The sequence below is a fragment of the Cupressus sempervirens genome, chromosome 3 (assembly GCF_028749045.1).
Source record: "Cupressus sempervirens isolate cs-2001-9-10 chromosome 3, ASM2874904v1, whole genome shotgun sequence".
Taxonomy (NCBI): domain Eukaryota; kingdom Viridiplantae; phylum Streptophyta; class Pinopsida; order Cupressales; family Cupressaceae; genus Cupressus; species Cupressus sempervirens.
The window spans coordinates 872,623,564-872,644,291 of NC_143120.1; the positions used below are offsets into that span (position 1 = coordinate 872,623,564).

Genomic DNA, 20,728 nt, shown 5'->3' on the forward strand with positions numbered 1-20,728 from the left:
TATTTGAATTTCCATCTTTTAATGGAGGATGGACAATCCCATTCTTCAACTTGTTCTTCAAATCTGCTATGGAATTCTCACAAAATTCTCTTTACAATGGAGTTCTTAACACCACCTTTGAAACTGTTTAATGTCTGGCCACAAGTCTGCTACAAGAGTGCAGAATCTCTACTTCAAATCTGTGATTGAATTCTTCTTCAAATCTGCTATAGGTCTGCCACGATATCTTCTATGATGTCCTTATATCACCTTCAAATCTGCCAGTAGTTTGTTCACAATTTAATGATGAAACTTACACAAATTGTTCACTATGTGCTCTATCAAATCCTTATATATATATTCTTGATTTGTGGGTTGATCTTTCTTGTATACTATTCCGTCTTTATGTATGCTTCTTATTTATTTTCTTTGTTCACGCACCACACACACACACACACACACACACAATCCATCACTCAACTCTTGAAACATCTTTTATATCCTCATGAAAGACGCCAACTTCCGAAAAAACATTGTTGTTCACAAAGGTGGCAACTCTATCTATGTGCACACCCTTCGGAACCTAAATTCTTTGCACAAAATAGATCACATTTCTTGGAAAATAATCACTAACCAAACCGCTGCATATTAATCTCTGGTAGATGACATCTTCGTTAAGTTTGCTGTCTACAAAACATGCTAACTTCTTGTTCTTTATAATACAATCGTTACTCAATAGAATTGGTCATCATAAAGATCACATCGTTTCACTTAGTAGTTATAACTCTTGATCACTCTTTCAGCAAGGAAAACACACCAAGGTTACTAGGAGACAAGGATACTTAAAGACTGTAAAGATTGGTACTAGTACTGGTACCACTATTTTTCAAAAATAGGAGACGAGTGTACTTGGAGATGCCAGTTTTGTTTAATATACTAGAAAATATCATGATAGAGAGCTTTCAATTCAAGAATAGTGCAAAAGTTTTAATGTTAACTTTAAAGTTAATAGACAAAAGTGTCAAATATCATTGTGTTGGAGTCAAATAGTTCAAAACTCACCATACATTTATCATATTAGAGTATCATTACATATTGAAATTAAAAAATATTGATAGTTTGATGCTGATACACCTGCCAAAGAATATGAGATGTGTAGTTATGAGAAATTTTATACTGTTCTTCTTAGAGTGGGGAAGGTTTGCATAGATATGTGACTATAAGATATTTGGGAAGGCTGGAGGTACTCGGTGGCTTACAGTTCTGCGTACCTCTTTAAAAGAACAGCGGTTAGTAAATCACGACACTAGAAGAAAAGTGAATAATTCATTGATGAGTCTTTTGTGAGAGGTGCTTAAGTAGATTAATCAGAATACTATTATGGCTATTAATTATGCTTTTGCAGGTGATATAGAGGATAAGAATTATAGTTTTTTTATAACACCTTATGTCATGTTTTTTGGAGGGAAATGTCAATTTCTGGTCAGCGAGTTTGGAGAAACTACTAGAACAACCTTCTATGTTGGGATGTTTCCAACAAGAGCTTTGGTACCGAAGGTCTCCGAAACTCATCCCAGGGATAGGGGGCGACTCTCTTGGTAACTATGAATCGCATCGTTCCATTTCTTGGTTTTGACTCGTAATTAAGACAAACTAAAAAAAATCTTTGTAAATCACATGTTAACTTGCACTTTCTCTTTATTGATCTTTATCAAGCTATTAATGTCTGCATTATTTATGAGATGCACTTTAGTTGCTGAATTGTCTATTGACTAGACAAACCAATCGTTATTAAATAAGAAAGTTTCGAATCAAAGAAATCATTGGTGCTTCTTATAGTTGCTACCATTATAATATGGTCACTATTGTATTTGACTAAGCGTTGTCTTTCAATACATTGGAAATCTTGTCCATGGAATGCTTTATTGCTTTGCATATTATGGTGTTCGTTTAAGAGATTGTGGCATCACATAGATTACTGGTTTCGTTGAAAGTTCAACCTTTATTTCTTTACTCTCCACTAATAGTCTTGATGACATCCACTTCTTCTCTTTGGGAAGTAAGTGACCTCAATAGAAATGCTTATATGGTATACAATTCCTGCAAATAAATTAAAATTTTATATGAACCTTTGAATGTTAAGTTCGTTGTTAGCAAAATCATGTTTTGTCTAAATGTTGTTAATGTTACTTGTCGTTGGTAGTTTGCGTGGCCGAGGGGTAGGTAGCTGTGGTCGCGACGGTTCATGTTGCACCCCCTCGGACGTTATATGTACACTCCCTCAGACGGAAGAGGGCATCAATATTATTATCATTTATCATTTTGGCTAGTAACCTTGTTGATGTAATCTGTGGTTGATAGTGATGGTATACATTGTGGTTCTTTGATGTTGCTTTTGCATTTACTTGCATTTGTAATAACTTTCATATAGTAGCATGCATTAAACTACTTTTATTGTAGGTGATAAACATTTGGCATCGTTGCCTTTAAGATTCCGTGAAGCAACAATGTGTGGATTGCAAATGGAAAACGCTGGGGCAACAATTAGACTACTGGGAGAGTAGTTGTCAAGAGCACAAAGACGAGAACCCAAAATTATTCGTAGGTGTATGAGAGTTGATGACTGACTTCATCTCACTACTTTAGGCATTCATTGAGACACACGTGCGAAGGGAAGTTGCACAGGAAGAAATACTAGAGCATGTTGTGTGGAGTGTCCTCTATTACAAGGTAATTGGTAAATACTTGCTTATTAATAACAGAGACCGAAAGGTCAATTTATACAAAAGGAAGAGACGATGTTTCCTTAGGAAACGATCGTAAAGAATAGAAACATTCTATTCCAGAGAAAGCAAAAAACGAAAGCAAACTAAAGCTAAAGATATTTACAAGATAACCATTAACTAATAATAGACGTCTTATCTATTATTGTAATACCCTCCCTTAATGGTTAATCTATCTAACACACCAAGCTGTCCTCTAAATTTGACAAACTTATCAAGACCAAGAGGCTTGGTGAGAATGTCTGCAGTCTGATCTGAGGTAGGAACATACTGCAGATCTATAGTCCCGTCTTCAACCAGCTGTCGTATGTAATGACAATGAACATCCACATGCTTGGTTCGTTCATGGAAGACTGGATTCCGTGCTAACTTGATAACGCCTTCATTATCAACAAACAGAGTAGTCGGTCCTGCTGGTGACATCTGCATATCCCCAAGCATCTGACGAAGCCAGACAGCTTCACATCCTGCCTTAACAGTCCCTCTATATTCAGCCTTTGTAGAAGAGAGAGAAACTGCCTGCTGCTTCTTGCTGGTCCATGTGACTGCACCGGATCCCAAACTGAACACATATCCAGATGTTGACTTTTTATCATCAACAAAGCCTGCCCAATTTGAATCTGTGAACCCACTGAGTTTAGGATTAGAACTCCGAGAATACAGAAGTCCATAATCAGAAGTGCCCTTCACATAACGAAGCACACGCTTTGCTGCCATCCAATGATCAGCCTTAGGAGCTGTCATAAAGCGTGAAATATAGCTGACTGCGAAGCTGATATCAGGCCTAGTAGCAGATAGGTAGATGAGGCTGCCTACTAGTTGCCTATACGTAGTATCATCAACGGAAGGAGAATCAGACTTGGCTGATAACTTGAGACCTTTCTCCATAGGTGTAGATGCAGGTTTGCAATCCTGCATTCGGAATTTGTCTAACAAGGCTCTGGCATATTTGGACTGAGAGATGAATATACCAGAAGACTGTTGCCAAACTTCAACACCTAAGCAATAATGCATGAGCCCAAGGTCAGTCATATCAAAAGACTGGCATAAGTGTTGTTTGATTCCCTGAATCAAAGATGCCGAACTGCCAGTGATGATCAGATCATCCACATAGATAACCAGAAAGATGATGTCACTGTCAGTAGTCTTGATGTACAGATTTGAGTCTGAAGAACTCCTCTTGAAGCCTTGATCACTGAGGTACGTATCAATCTTGATGTACCATGCCCGAGGGGCCTGCTTCAAACCATAGAGAGCTTTTACCAATCTGAGAACCTGATGGTCTTTACCAGCAACCTTGAAACCAGGAGGCTGCGTCATGTAGACCTCTTCATGGAGATCACCATTCAGGAAAGCACTCTTTACGTCCATCTGATGGACCTTCCAGCCAAACTGTGCTGCCATAGCTAGGACTAATCTGATGGTGCTCATCTTTGCAGTAGGAGCAAAGGTCTCCTCATAATCAATGCCCTGAAGCTGAGAAAAGCCCTTTGCCACTAAACGAGCTTTGTACTTATCCAAAGTACCATCTGATTTGTATTTGATTTTGTAGACCCATTTGCAGCTAATGGGTTTCTTCCCTGGGGGAAGATCAAAAAGGACCCAAGTGTTGTTCTTCAGCAGGCTCTGGTGTTCAGATTGCATGGCCTGTTCCCACTCTGGAATTCCTTTAGCCTCGGAATATGTTTGAGGTTCAAACACACACTGTGAATGTTGGCCATAAGAGCAAAGTTGACAGAATCTATAGTTTTGCTCTTTTTTCGAGTAGTTCTCCCATCAATGAGTTCATCATCATGAAGATCAGCAAGTGTCTTAGCCCACCACTTAGGCCGGAGAGGAGAATGACCAACAGTAGTACTAGGAGATGCTTGATCAGCAGGATCCTGATCAGAAGAATTTGGATCAAACTCAGGTGAAGCATCTTCAAAACGAGGTGATCCTGCAGGAGAAGCCGGAGGTGGCTGTACAGGTATCACTGGCAGGACTGGAGCTGTAGGAGCTACTGGAGCCCTCCCATCAGGTGGACCTAATGGAAGCCGAACTCCCAAATCATGAACCTGCATAGGCTGGTCTGCTGGATCAGGAACAGGAGAAACAGGCATGAATGGTCCTCGCTGCTCATCAAAGACTACATCGCGGCTGTATATGAGACGAGATGTCTCAACATCAATAAGGCGGTAGGCTTTGTGAAGACTGCTATATCCAACAAGCATCAGTTTCTGACTCTTGGCATCCAACTTGGTGTGTGAAGCATCAGGGATCCAAACAAAAGCAAGAGAGCCAAAAACCTTCAGGTGACTGATTCTGGGCTTGCGACCTGACCAGGCCTCTTCCGGAGTTTTACCTTTGACCGCCACTGTGGGTGACCGGTTCAACAGATAAACTGCAGTGTTAACTGCTTCTGCCCAAAAATGCTTCGGAACATGTCTGTGTTCGAGCATGGAACGAGCCATCTCGGTGATTGTCCTGTTCCGACGTTCAACTACACTGTTCTGTTGTGGCGTGTGGGGTGTGGTGAACTGGCGTTGGATGCCATGTGTATCCAAGAAGCTGGAGAAAACATTAGAACAAAATTCCCCCCCATTGTCTGATCTAAGAGTAATAATAGATTTCCCAGACTCTTTTTCAACTAAGGGTTTAAACTTCTGAAATACAATAAATGCATCGGATTTCTTTTTAAGGAAATACACCCACATTTTTCTACTGAAATCATCTACAAACAACAGAAAATACCTGTATCCAAGAACAGAAGGAGTGGCCATAGGGCCGTAGATATCAGCATGAACAAGCTGAAGTACTTGAGAAGCTCGCCAAGAATCGCCACTGGGGAAAGGTGTGCGATGTTGCTTCCCAGCCTGACATGCGTCACAAACTCCAAGGTGTTGGGTTTGAATCTCTGGCAAACCAAGAACAAGCTCATCCCGAGCAAGTTGTGAGAGATAATGCACATTTAAGTGCCCATATCGCTGATGCCAAAGTGTGCTGATGGAAGATCGCCGAGCAGCCATAGCTAAGTCCTGAGAATCACCAGAATCAGTAAGTCTGAAAAGACCATGATCCTCAAGACCAACTGCAACAGTAGACTTAGTCGCCCGATCAGTGATGGTGCACTGATGTGAACTGAAGGTGACTGCCAAGTGTGGAGAATGTCGCAGCAACTGACTGACCGAGAGTAGATTTAGTTCCATCCCTGGAACGTAGTACACATCAAGGAATATGAGCTTCCTCCCAACAGACTGAATTTGAATGTTGCCTTTACCAACAATCGTGTACTCTTCTCCACCACCAAAGATAACAGAATCTGAATAAGGCTGGTAGTCAGTAAACCAGTCTCTGCGGTGAGTGAAATGTCGAGAGGCACCTGAATCAATGTACCAGGCAGATGACTGTACATGATCTGCGGGTCTTTTAGCCATGAAGGCATAAAAGGCAGATTCCACCTGCTCAGTGTGCTCTGCACTGTTCGCTTTGAGTTGCGAACCTGATTGCTTAGACTGGGCAGCTAAGCGTTTCCGACATGCAACCTTCATGTGACCATACTTGTGGCAATAGTTGTATTGAATGTTCTTCTTTTTGGTACCATCGGATGCTGGAGCAGAAGACTTCTGCTGAAACTTGCCCTTATCCTTCTGAAAGGATTTTGCAGCAAAGGCTTGCTCAGTGGAGGTGGAACTGGAGCTGCTACCAAACTGTTGTTTCCACCGATCTTGCTGAAGTAGCAGGGTGTAGAGATCAGTGAACTTTAGATCAACACCAGTAGATGTGATGTTGAGAGTCTCGATAAAATGCTCATAGGAATTTGGTAAACTTCGAAGAGTGATTACCACAATATCCTCTTCCTCCATCTTGCGACCGATGGCAAGTAACTGATCACGGATTTCCTGAATCCGATTCAGGTGTGCCTGGAGCGAGGTGCGCTCATCCATGACAATAGAAAACAGAGTATTTTTCAGAAAGAAGGCTTTGCTCTTGTCGGAAGTCTCATGAAGACCTTTTAGATGTGTCCAGATTTCGGCCGCTGTCTTGCCGGATGGAATCTGAGAAAGCTGGTCATCAGCTACGGAGAGTTTGAGAAGCATTACTGCCTCTCGATTGTTCAGATCCCATGTATCTTGATCAGGACCCGGAGAAGTCGGACGTTGCTTAACACCCAGAACAAGTTGATTGGTGTTTCGATATTCGAAGATTGCGATGATGCGTTGCTTCCAGGTTCCATAATTGTGACCATTGAATTTGGAATTATGCTCGAGCAGAATATTTGTCAGAGATGCCATGGCACGTTTTTCAATGAAAAACTGTGAAAATCTGTGAAGGCACGTTCTTCGAGGCAAAAATACGGAAGACCCAAAAAAATCAGAGAATGACCCAAAAGAGAGCTCGAAAAACCCAGAAGGAATCTGTTGTCGTTTTTTGAATCCGCTGGCTCGAAAATCGAGGCACAAAAATTGAGGCACCCAGAAAAAACGGACGACAACCCAGTTGAGCTCTCGAAAAACCCACCAAGAATCTGCAAACAAAAAATTTTTTTGACCCCAAAAATTAGGGTTTCGAAAAAAACGGCCCTAGCTGAAAAAAGCTTGAAAAAACTTAAGATTTCTTGATGAAAAAATGGTCGAATCTGCTTCCCAGAGCACGATAACAGACTGAGACGGCTAAGAGCATGAAGATTTGATACAGAAACATGCAGATTTTCACCCCAAAAACGCGAGTCTTCAAAAAATGACCACGATTTCCATGCGATTTGCAGACCCGTAATTCGAAAATTTCTCCAAGCAGAAAAACCCTAGGTGGGTTTTGGAGAAATTAGCTGAAATAATTTTGGAAAAATTTAAACAAATAATTTCAAGAAGAAATTATAAATTTTTCCGAAAAAATTTAAGTATTTAGCTCTGATACCATATTACAAGGGAATTGGTAAATACTTGCTTATTAATAACAGAGACCGAAAGGTCAATTTATACAAAAGGAAGAGACGATGTTTCCTTAGGAAACGATCGTAAAGAATAGAAACATTCTATTCCAGAGAAAGCAAAAAACGAAAGCAAACTAAAGCTAAAGATATTTACAAGATAACCATTAACTAATAATAGACGTCTTATCTATTATTGTAATATCCTCGGGGTAAGTCCAATAGTCGACCATTTGATGTGTCACCTTCCCCATTGTTGGCGTAGACATTCCTTGCACTTTAGAATTGATGGGAGGAAATAAATCGGGAGAACTGACAAGTTCTTCATGAGTACTACCACCAAAGGGAGGAATGCCAGAGGGAGGAAGAAGAGTGATGAAACCCGTTGGAAGGGAAATATGAAGTGAACCCTGAGAGGGAAATATGAATAAAGGAGAACACAATGTTATTATTATGTTCATAAAGTGACATATTGTATACAAACAATAAATGAATAAAAGTGTTCTTGTTAAGTCGCGTTGTTTCAATTCCATAAATGAGAAGTATACATGCCAAACTTATTAAATAAAGATAGAAGTAGAAAATAATGTGTAGACAAGAGTGAGGCTATTTAGAGGGCTTTATCACTACAACAACCTGTGGAAAGGAGATAGTTAAAGGCACCAACCAACCAAGGTGGTATTGCCGAAGGTGAAGAAGCCCAAGGAGAACCGTAAGATAGAGAAGACTACCGTGAGTATGATAGACAGTGCATGGTAGGTGACGATGACTTAATAAAGGATACAAGGAGCCAATTAGGGAGTTTAACCCTTACATCGCATAGTGAGGCAAGGGAATTCCAAAGGAAGGGGGATGAAGAGGTTGACAACAGGGCAGTGAGGAGTGTCAGAGAGACACCACATGGTGGTTAACAAGACCTGTCAAGATCCAACTCGACCAACTCGGGAGTACAACCCATTGGAGGTAGCAAAACCAAAAACATGTCATAAAAGCAAAAACTATCAAAATTTAATGGTGATGGGAATGAAGATTCCATAATGCACTACCGAACTTGCGAAACCATTTGGATGACAAACAAAGTCACAAAGAAAGATGAATGGGTCCAACAATTTCCAGTGATCCTACAAGGAGTTGTAATGACATGTACTTAGATATGGATAAAGCCAAAATAAACACATGGGGACCTCAGAAAGAAATTTCAAGTTGAGTTCCAATTGTTTCGGGGTGACAACAAAATAGTGGTTGAATGCCAAACAATGAAAGAAGGAAACAGTACAAGCATACAATTGAAGGTAGTAGAACCAAAACATATAAACTACCAAAACTTAATTGCGATGGGAAAGAAGATGCCGTAAGGCATTGCCAAACATGTAAAACCTTTTGGAAAATGAATGGAGTCAAACAACGATGAATGGGTCCAACAGTTTCCAATGACCCTACAAGGAGTTGCCATTGACTGGTACTTAGATATAGATAAAGCCAAAATAAACACATGGAAACCTCATAAAGGAATTGGAATTTCAAGTTGAGTTTCGATTGTGTCAAGACGACAACAGAATAGTGGCTGAAATATATAGTGCCAAACAAGGAAAGAATGAAATAGTACGAGCATACAATCGAAGGCTTAAAGAACTACTTGGGAAGATGGAGACCCAACCAATCGATGAATTGAAAAGAGATGGTCACACATCCATTAAGCGTACTCAATTGATATCTCTCTTTTTTTATTGACTGTATTGTTTAGTGCGATGGTCTTGGTGTATCACAAAACCTTCTACTTGAAGTACAATTTTAATATTTTCAAGAGATTTTTGTTATTGAGTCGACAAACTTTGATCTCACAACATATTTAGTGCCAAAGACTTACATATTTTTTTGTTGAAGTTGCATTTGTAAGAAAGTCTATTGTACTGATTCTGAGAATCATATATTATATGTTTTTGTGTCGTGTGTATGCTAACTGGGCATTGTTCAAGAGTCTGTGGTTAAACTGGTAGTTTATTCTGGCGTTTATTATTTTGGAAGATACTCATTTTAGTTATTAAAGTTGTCGGTTCTCATTTTTTTTATTGTTGCGGCATAGATGAGTAACATTCTTCATTTGCTCTTCTTGGCTCATTATATTTGTCCATTGAGGTCTGTTATTTGGAAGTGTATTCAGATGGCTACAATGACCATGCCAAAGATTGGACTTGAAGATTTAGTTGTTATGGCCACATTTAGTTTAGAAAGTTTTATGAATGCTAGTCTACGTTTATTGTTCAATTTTGTTAAAAGAAAGTATTGTGTATTGATGCATATTTATGTGTGCTGAGATTAGACTACTATGTAATGTCCCCATTTTTAGCAGGTTCTTGCAGTGGTCTTGGTAAGTTCATCATGGTGATCCTTGTGAGTTGACAATGCGTTTTGAGGGTCTTTGAGGAGGATTTTCTATTTATAGTAAGTCTATTTTGTGTAGTTACTATATTTGGCAGTAGTGGTGACATTGGTAGTTGCTTGTCATCTGCATATGTTTGAACTTATTATTTGATGGAGTGCATATTTATTAAATTAATAATGAGGCTTCATTAATATAAAAGCACTTTATGCTATTTCATGTTATAATTTGGTGTTGTGAAGTTGAAGCCCCTTAAGTGAAAAGCGTCTTCATGAAGCCATGTGCTAGAAAAGTTATTTATTTAAAAGAATTAAATATAAGCTTCTAAGTAATGGTGTGTTGGTGAAGCCAAGTAGCATTATAAAAAGATGGCTTCATGAAGCAAATAGATCATCCAATTGTCTATTGCTTTCGATTATATCTTGTGAGGGTTTGTCTTGAGTTTGTGAATTTCTATCCATTGCTGAAGTTTGATGGATTTGGACTGAGATTTTGGTGCTTTCTCTTACTGTGGCTGCTGTAACTGAGAAGCAATTGATTTTTGAGGAATTTGCTGTGAGAGTTTTAGAATTGAGAATTCTCTTGGTTGTGGTTCAGTTTGTTGCTGAGGTAAAACAAATTGGATTTATTCATCTTAGCTTGGAGTTGTCTTCAATTCAATGCTGTTGCAAATTGAACTGTTGTTGCCAAGGATGCATTTTATTGGAGGGAATTGGGAATTAAATCTTTGCTTTTCTTTATTGCAAGACATCTGCCATTGGACGCCTTGTATCTAATATTTAGGCATTTATTTTCCTGAGTTATTTCAAATGCCATTTCCTGCCTCTGGCCTGTTTCTTTTGGGATTTCTGGGCAGTATTTACACCCCTATTGTGGGTCTGATATATCACCAGGCTGGGCATTATGCTCTGTATTTGCAAATGCCATTATTTGGTGGCCATACTTTGCAATCTACGTGGACTTGTAGCAATCACATGGGAAATTCAGAGAGCAGATCGGGTGAACGAAAGATCATGTTCTTGCTGCAAATCGAGCACGAGGGTGTTCAGGTTTTTTAATGCCTCATTGTAGTTTCTTGTCTTAGTTGCCAAAGCAGTAAATAGTAATTGCAATAAATCACAGAATTCAGGGAGTTGGAATTGTAATGGACATTCTAGATTCACTCCATATTTAGTGTAATGTCCCCTTTCTAGCATTCATAGCATGATGTTGTTGTTAGCCTATTTCCCCACAGTCCCGTAGGCTAACTAGGACATTAAAGGGGCTTAGAGGCCATTTGGTCTAGACAGTTTCAGTTGCAGGTCTTTCTGAGGGGTTCTGAGGCAACTTTGGGCATACTTACTATTTATAGTAAGTCATCTTGGACATGGCCGGACATTCAGTCACAGTGGTATGTCGATGGTAATTGTTTAAAATCGACGGGAAAACTTATTTATCATTGATAAGATTTGTTATGCATTGATGAAGCCATTTTATAAAGTTAAATTTAAATATTTAACTTTATTAATGCATAGACTATAGTTTGTGGGAAATATTTAAATTAAAAGAGTTCCCTTTATTTTTATAACACATTGGAGACATAAGGTACATAAAGGGAGTTATGTTTTATCCCACATTGAGAAAACGAAGGATTGAGCTCTTGTGAGAACACTATAAAAGAAATGGAAGAGTTTTTTTTTTTGTATGCTTGGATGAAGATTAATGTTATGTTGTTGGATATCTGATTATCGGGCTTGGAGGACGGAATCCCTCTTTGCTAGCATTCTCTTCGCTGTTGGAAGACACAGTCAGGAGGATCAATGGTGTTTTCACTTCAGGAAACACACTGGGTTTCATTTGGGGCGTTCGCATAAAGAAATTTACAAGGGTTTGAGGTGCAGATCTGAAGTTAGTTATTGCTATAGTGCTGCATGAACAGTATTTTTGCTACAGTCGGCATGAACAGTATTTTGCTACAGTATGGCGTGAACAGTGTTGGTATCAAGTTTACTTGTTTTTCCGGCTGATTAGAAGTTTGGAAGGCTGCCGACTACATCTGCAAAATACTACGGCAACTAATTCCAGGTTTCTTCTGTCAAATTTTGATACTTTGCATAATAATTGTTGAATACAAGTCTGAATAGTTGTTGCAGCCTTTAAGGCAGCTGTAAGTGCACATCTACATTTAAAAATCACCCTTTATCAGCAGATTGAAAGAGTTTCCAGATTTTTCATATATTGTTGAATGTGTGCCAAGTGTTTGTGAAAATGTTATGATCGGTATTATGCATTTTAATGTCACTTCATAGTTGTTCGTAAATCTACTCATTGGAAAGCAATTTATTGAGGAAATCAGCTTTATGAGTTTACATACAAAGTGTTTGACAATATTCCTTAAGTTAAATTTCTACAAGTCAAATTTTCAAATCAGGGGAGGATATTACATTTAGTTGTAAATATCTCTTTGCAAGCAAATAATTTGCAAATCATTAACTACAAGTTAGATCATATAGTGATTGTTGGCATTATTGATGGTAGAAATTGTTCATTGTGATTTATCATTATACTGGTATTAGTGGAATGAATTGGGAAGAAATTTATTTGCAAGATTCTAATTGCCAGATTAATCTGAAATTCAGTAGTTGACATAGCTACTAGTTGTGAAAAGTTTATTTGTATATTTGGGTATTGTGTTCTAAATTTTTGAATTGGGCTCATTACATACAAAGAAATAAGTATTCTATGATTATATGTTTGAATATTGATCAAGAACTTTTGTTATATCACTGGGAATAGTGTATACTTTTACCATTGATCTCTGTATTTCTCTTCATGATAGGTTGATTTTGTGAATTATTTTTAATTTCTCTTGGTTGCTGGACGGATCAAGAAGCTATGGAATGATGAGAGATTATTTAGACTGTAGAAATGAGTATGGGGACACTACTTGCGGTCATGGGACTGAATTGATCATACATATCTTCATAAAAGAGGAAGATTAAATACAAGTTGTTATTATGATTAGTTTCCTTGAAGAGGAAGAAATGTTATTTAGAGGGAGACTATGCAGCTTTAGAGGGAGTTTGCGTGACAGAGGGAGAATGCTTAAGTTTTTGCTAGCTTGTGTGGCAGTGTGACTGCTAAAGCTCTTTGTTTGGTCAGCTTGTAATCAACGCTCTTATTGTGATAGTCAAAGTAGTGAGAATGCTGCCCTTAGTGAGAGGGAATCTCTATTGAGAGAAAATCTCAACCATTCTTATACATGTTGTTATGGAGTCCTTTGCTAGAGAAGTTAAAGGTGAAATCCCTTGTTCCAATCTCTGCAAGTAGGTATGGTAGATCCACCCTCCATGGGTAGGCATAGTGGAGATGCATTCTTCTCTGTGAGAAGTCGAAGGTGTAAGCCCTTGTTCCACCCTTTGTGAGTAGGTATGGTCAATCCACCACTTTGCAAGTAGGTGTGGTGGAAAAGTATTCTTCTTTGGGAGAAGTTTGAGGTGAAAGCCCTCGTTCCACCTTTTGCGAGTAGATGGTAGATCCACCCTCTGCAAATAGGCATGGTGGAAGCCATGTGTGTGACTCCATGACTTTATTCCTATGCTTTTATGGTTAGCCCTCTAGAAGTAGATATGGTGAATAGTGCTATATTAAGGTAACAATGTCTTATTGAGATGAGAATTTGTTATTGACATTTTTGGTTGCAACTACGTGTGCCTACCCTATAAAGATGTCTCTCTTACTAAGAGGGAGTGTTGGAGATTATAGCAGCGAAATAGATGTTCCATATGATCTGTTGAAATTGAGATAATACCTCTGTATTGCGTCAACAACTAGAGAGGAGTTTTTTGATGATATTTCCATCATATTCATTTGTATCTTTCTTATAACCAAGTGATCACGACATGGTATCCAAGGTGTGCTACGTATCGCAGCCTAAAATTTGAATTTTTATTATATGGAGACATGCGACTTGCATTTGGAAATATGAAGAGATTTGCATTTGGAAAATAAAGAGACTTTTGGTTATGATATGAAGATCTCTCAATTCAATATGTGTGTGTGTGTGTGTGTGTGTGTGTGTGTGTGTGTGTGTGTTACTTTGTGTGATAAGGATCGTATTCAGTTGCAAAGCATTGTACTTGAACCTCTATTATATAATAAAAGAGATTTTTTTGGTTCGGCTGTTTTTCCCCCTCAAGTTCAAGGGTTTTCCCAAGATAAATTGTTGTGTCTTTATGTGTCTTATTGTTCTTCTTTTGTTTATTGGTCTTTATTAAATAAATCCATTACAATCTAATTAGGGTAACCACAAATAGCCAATGGTACTGAAGCACCAAAAAATTAGCCAATGGGAAAATTCAATGGCTTGAACACCAATAAGAAATAAGGAAGCTACTCAATCATCGCACAACTCATCATCCAAAATATGGACTCCCTTTTCCTTCTCTCTCTTATTGAAATCAATAAACTTGGCCAAAATTACTCTTAAGTTGTTCCATGTCAATGCTAAGAAGGCTTCTATGTTGTAACTCATGATTCTAACTTCTCCATGCAAGTATCGAATGTGTAATCCAAATCTGAAATATGCCTCTGCAAATTATTAATGGAAAACATAGGTTAGAGTAATCCATTTATTTGAATCTTCTCAAGGGAGTCCATGTCTCTCAAATAGAGTGATTCCATCCTTTCTTTCAACCCTTCCAAATTTAACTCACTAGATGCATCAATGTCAAGACCAAGCAATTCTTTGATGGCAACAAGGACTCTCAAATGTATTTCCAGGATGGAACCCTCAATATTCATAATCATATGTAGTACTCCTCGTGACCAATGAAAGGTACCAGTGACTAAAGTCATATGCACTTCCCTTATCAATTACTTCTTGAGTTAGAACTGATGTAAGGACACCACTCAATATCTTAAGACAAGGAAGCATATCATTTTTAATGGGATGAAATTCCTTCCACGTCTCCTCTTATCCTTGTCCCTTATTTATAAATACTGTGGTCCTCTGATATGCTTGAACTATCCTTGTAAGAAAAATCTTTTGCTTGTTTCTGAATATCACTTGTCCATTTTTGTACCATGCCACAAGTACAATGTGTATCCTGACAAGTAGGAGCATATAAATGCTATTATCTCATGCCCTGATAGATTCAAATGTTCATTTACGAAATCCTTCATTATTATCTTTTCCAATTCTAGCTCATCTTTCTCCTTTTGTGTTCTAAGTGTTTTGAGTCTAGGTTCTAGAGTTGAATCTAGGTGCAGATAAGCATAATTTGTAAGACATTTGATAGAGCAAGAATATCAAAGTATTTTGTGTCTATTTCTTGCAGGTTTATAGTTCATGAATTGTTATTGTCATATGATAGAGCTTTTTATTGATGAATAAGCCTTCTCTATTAATGTATAATATAAAACTACATATTATACATTAATGATTCTTAACTTATCCATCCTTTCTTTAATGACATCTGTAATAGTCGTCAACTATTAAATTCTCGCTCCTTAGTTTTTGCCTCGATGTCAAATGAGGAGTTATGGTAATCATTAGGAGTTATTCCATGCCTAGTCTTGTCACAACTAGGAGAGTCAAATGCAAAGTACAAGATCTTGACTCATGTCTAGTAATCTTATGAATTTTCTTCACTGTTTTAGGTTCTTTGCTTTGCTAACCTTGCTTAAAAATGTATCAATGCCATCCATAGGGAGTATCTCCTTTACTCTTCATTTCTTTATACTCTCTCTCAATCACTTAGGAACCGTGGATAAATCCACACCATCTTCCATTTGTTCATCTTCATTAAGTCCCTTTAATGCTGAAATGACTTCATCATCCATTTCCTAAGTGTGGGGACTAGGTTTCCTCATATCATGTCCCAAATCAACAATCAACTGCACAATAGGGAATGATGACAATATCTTTATTTCTTGCTGCATTGATTGTGTGGATGAAGCTTCGTTTTGACTATCCTAAGGTAAAATATTTGTATCTCATTCGTTTGCTGAATTATGATCCATACTCTGTGCCTCTATTTCCTTAGTTGATGAAGAGCTAGCAATAGGAGTAGGTGTGGTGGACATTTGCCTTCTGCTTCCATGTTCTTAACTAATAGTCCTATCACTGATTGGTTTTGATGTTTTTGCCATATTAGCCCCTTTCCTTGAAGTTTTTCCTTCAGCCTCAATATGCAATCCTAAAGTGCCAATGGTCCTATCATCTCCTTTCAAAGAAGAGTCCTCTCTCTGCATTCTTGTGTGACCTAAGGTAGCACCTTGTTTCCTTATCTTGTTAATGCACTTATCAATCCATGCTTGTGACCTATTTGTTAGTACTCTCAACAAAATGCCCAAAACTACAAGCTCTTGCGTTTGTGACAAATTGGTTGGCTTGATTTTCTTGTTCTTTTCATATTCATAAGCAAGATGAATACAATTTCCATTATCCTTAACTTGATCAGGAATATGGAAAACACTACATTTTCTCATGAAATCAACTGACATCTTGGTCCAGATATATCTCTTTATAACTTGTTCATCTATTAGATGTGTACATTCGTCTTCAAAGTCAATCTTATGTCTATATCTTTTTCCTCTATGAGTGTGGATTCTGTGGAATGGATCAAATTTCTTTCTTGCCTTGTGCGTTCCAATTTGGTAAAATTGTAATTTTATACTTGCTATTTCTACCGCCTGCAATGAAAGACATCACTCAAACATCCTCCCCAATGTGATAGAGGAAGGCATTTCTTGTCAGTGGTTCTCCTTTTGCATAAAATCAGATTTTGATAGTTGCCTTACCGCTTTTAATGAAACCATCCTATTTGTAGGATAGTTAGGAAGTTTGTGAGGTTCTAAATACAATCCTTGGATCTTGATGTAAGTAAAAGTGGGGAATCAGATGTACCAATATCCATACTGCTCAGTCAATGCTATGGCCTCCTTGGATAATCTCTTATATAGTCCTGACTGAAGTGTGTGTGTGTGTGTGATATTCATGGTGAAGATGTCATTCATCCTTCTATAACTTGCCCTCTCATATAGTTGTTACTCAGGATAACAATCATATACCTTCAATTGCTCTTTGTCATTTCCAAACACGCACGTATGTATGAGACTTGGATACTTGATATTTCTTGCCATTGAATAAATCACATAGGAACTCATATAAAATTGCATCGTTTTTCCCAAGTTTCTTAGTTGAGTATCCAAGTTATCACAAATCATCTTGGCCTAGTTCATCCCTACATTCCTTGCCGTGATCTCTTCAATTAAGTAATACATCAAAGTCTTGAAGAAATCACCTTGGGATGCTCCCATGATCCTGTTCAGCATAAAGATCAAATCACTATACTCATCCTTGAAGTCTACACTTACAAGCTTAGTCGGCAACTTAGAGTGTTGTTTCCTTGTTTCACTAATCCATTTCTTATTGACGAAATCCATACATGTGTCAGATTTCTTTTCATACAATGCCTTGGCTTCTTTCTTAGTTCTGATTTACATCTTTGATTAATATGGAATCCCAAAAGTCTTTCTTATGATGACCTCATTTTCTGATTCCGAGCACCCTTCTCCTCAATCTCTTCATATGTATATGCTCCTTATTTGTATTTGCAACTTTTCTCCATTTAGAAGCCATTTAAGACTTAGGATAGAATCCTTGGATATTTTCCTCATCAGTGCTGTCCGTGTTGCCACCCTTCCGCCATTGTCATTGCTTGAAGCTCAAAGCTAGTATAACTTTTAAGAGTCTTAAAATGATAAATCAGATTTGATCCTTGAATTAATCCTTGAATTCATTGCGTAATGCTTTAGAAATTTTATACCTTAAAACTCTTTTCGACCTTTGCCTCTGCCCCCGATGCTGTTGCTTTGGATGCTAGGTCTCCATAGATGATTATAATAGAATAGACGTTCGGATCAGAATCTTAGGACCAACAAGATGATCAATTCTAGCCATTATAATTATAAAATCAGGCCTCTCTCAATAAGGGAAGAATTCTGATTTTTTGAGGACAACGCATGGTAGGTCTGAAAATGATCTAAAATCAGTCCTAATACCTTTTTAACTTCATTGCAAATCATGATGCATGGTTTAATTACAAATTATGAGTTAAAATACAAACCAACCATGGTCATAAAATCCATTTTTCCATAATGACAAACTCAGACTTTCTGAGGACAAGTCTGATAAACTACCTTCTCCGGATGAATTTAGTATGTAAACTTGTTGATCCTTGCACAAAAATACCTCCCAAAGACCTAGCAACAACCCCCTTGAAGTTTGGGAGAGCTAGTGAGTTATGAAAATTTGCCCAAAGTCACGCCTGTTTCAGACATTTTCAGATTTTAGTCCGAGGATAAATGCTATATCTAGCTTTGGTCTCAAAATGGGTGTAAAATCTGTCTAAAAGGCTTTTCGTAGGGATCCTTTGAATTTGAGGACAAAGAAAAACTTAGAAATTTTTTCAAAAATTTTGAACTTCAAATGAATTTTTAGACTTTGGTCCAAAACTTACCAATTCGAGCCACTTGGTGCTTCAAAATAATCCAAGAAGTTGTGTTTTAACCTTGCAGATGATATCCAATCAAGTTTTTGAACGTTTCGAAGCTTAGGCACTTTAATGATTTTCCAAGAAAATCGGCCCATATAGAGGAATGTTTCAGACCTTCGTCTGAAGATGCTCATCTCTCAGCCCTTTAATGTCTCTACTTGGTCCTCAACTTAGAGTTTTTGCCTCCCAAATCACCTATAAACAATCTTGGACAAGTTTAGATGCTTATGATTTTCCAGTGATTTTGCCAAAATAAGATTTCTGCAGATGTCTTACTTGCAGCTCTTCCTTGCCATCAAATTGATCATCAAAAACTCATAATTTGTCCTCACAATGATCCACAGTCAGCCTCGAACAGATTTGATGGTTGCAAAAATATCTAAAATACTTGCCAAAATCATTCCCTTGGCCTTTTCTTCTGTCAACTTGATCACTTAGCCATCTCTTTGTTCTTTCTCATGGCTGTATCTTGTCTTTTAAAGTAGATTTTACGTGCCCTTTCACCTATGCAAGCAATGTGGGATAAAACTTTGGCACCTAGAAGTTTGTGCAACTTTATATTTAATTTATTTCCCCTTTATTGAATTGTTTCCAAGGGAAAATCAACCCACATAAGGAACTGCAATTTTTTACTAAGTCCCCTTTCATCACCCTAAAAGGGGGAATTCACACATCCATCAAGGTTATCCATCCAAGTGGGTAAACTCAATCCATGCAAGGATAAATTCCTGTGTTCTATACTTGAAATTTTTACTTTTACTTGCTCACAAATGGGAAAACCGACCTCAAGTAGGGCTGGATTGAATCCCACACTTAGAAATTTTCGCTCATCCTCAATTTACTTCTAAGGGGAAAATTAACCCATGTCTAGATAAATTCATACTTTTGTTGGGAGAATCCTTACTTTCGGACAGCAAAATTTGTCTAAGTGTAAGCCCAAGGGTAAAGCCACTCTGTATGTGGACTCTTCATCACATTCCATATGCTTTTTATCCAAGTAGAGAAAATCGACATATGTTCAAATAATTGGTCCAACACTTAGAATATTTTATTGAAAATGTCTCATCAAGTCGGGAAATTCATGGCATGTTTGGATTTTCACCATTTTAAGTAGGGAAGTAATGCCATATCCGAGTTTTGATTATTTTAAGTGGGGAAATTCATGTCATGTCCATATTTTATGTATTGTCATATATTAAAAATCTGAAAAATTGATTTTTCTTAGTATTTTGATCATTTAAAGCCTGAAAAATCAATTTTTATAAGGATACTAACGCTCTTATGCATAAAATATGCCTTTATAATGTATTTTGGACTATTTGGCTGGCTAAAATATTAATGCTCTTAAGATTTTTCGCTCAACCCATTACAACTCAACCTTGAAGAACCTTAATTTTCAAACTCCCATTTTAAATCACAACTGTACAACTTGATTTCTCAATTAACTAACAATCTTTAAAAGCCTTGAGCTTCCACCTTTATTGCCAAAACTTAATGACTCCAAGCAAAAAGAGGGGGTCCTCATTTGCAATGGGGCAATGGTGTGAAAAGGTCACAATAGGGAGGGAAGTCAAAGATTCAAAATTGATAAAAGATCTCTTTTATAGAGATGTACCACAAGAATCTCACAAGTTCCCGAAGGAGGGGAGATTTATTTGAAAGTTTATTTTACAATATAATAGCTCTTATTACCAAGTGAAACTTCATTTTATGGGTCTTGCTGGTAAAGGAATTAATATGTGTGAGGGCCCAAAGAAGGTGTTGTCTCCTATACAAATAGTGGGATTCATAAAAGAAGAAGAAGAAGAATTGGTTGCTAAAGGAAGACAAAGTGGTTATAGTTTCAGAAAAAAATAAACAATGAAATTACCCTCTCAAAAGTTGTGTCCTCTGAACATCACTTCTTACTTATACCCTCTACGAAAGATGAAGTTGAAGAAGAAACACCCACCCGCAAGAGAGGTCTATTGGAGAAGGCTTTTGAAATGGAAGCAAGAGATATTGTTGAAGAAAAAAATGCACGTTGCCTATATGCCAGTGGTCTTCTATTAAACTTGGTGAGATTACCATATTGGCAGGACATAGTGTCAGCTATAAATAGTGCACCTCATTGTTTCACAATTCCTAGGTATAAAAA

General features: G+C 37.7%; 1 protein-coding gene across 1 annotated transcript in view; it reads left to right on the forward strand.

The window, feature by feature from the left end:
- The window catches only part of LOC149569565 (GTP-binding family protein), a 161,442-nt gene that overhangs the window by 27,805 nt on the left and 112,909 nt on the right, over nt 1–20,728 (forward strand). The gene's annotated exons all lie outside the window — the stretch shown is intronic.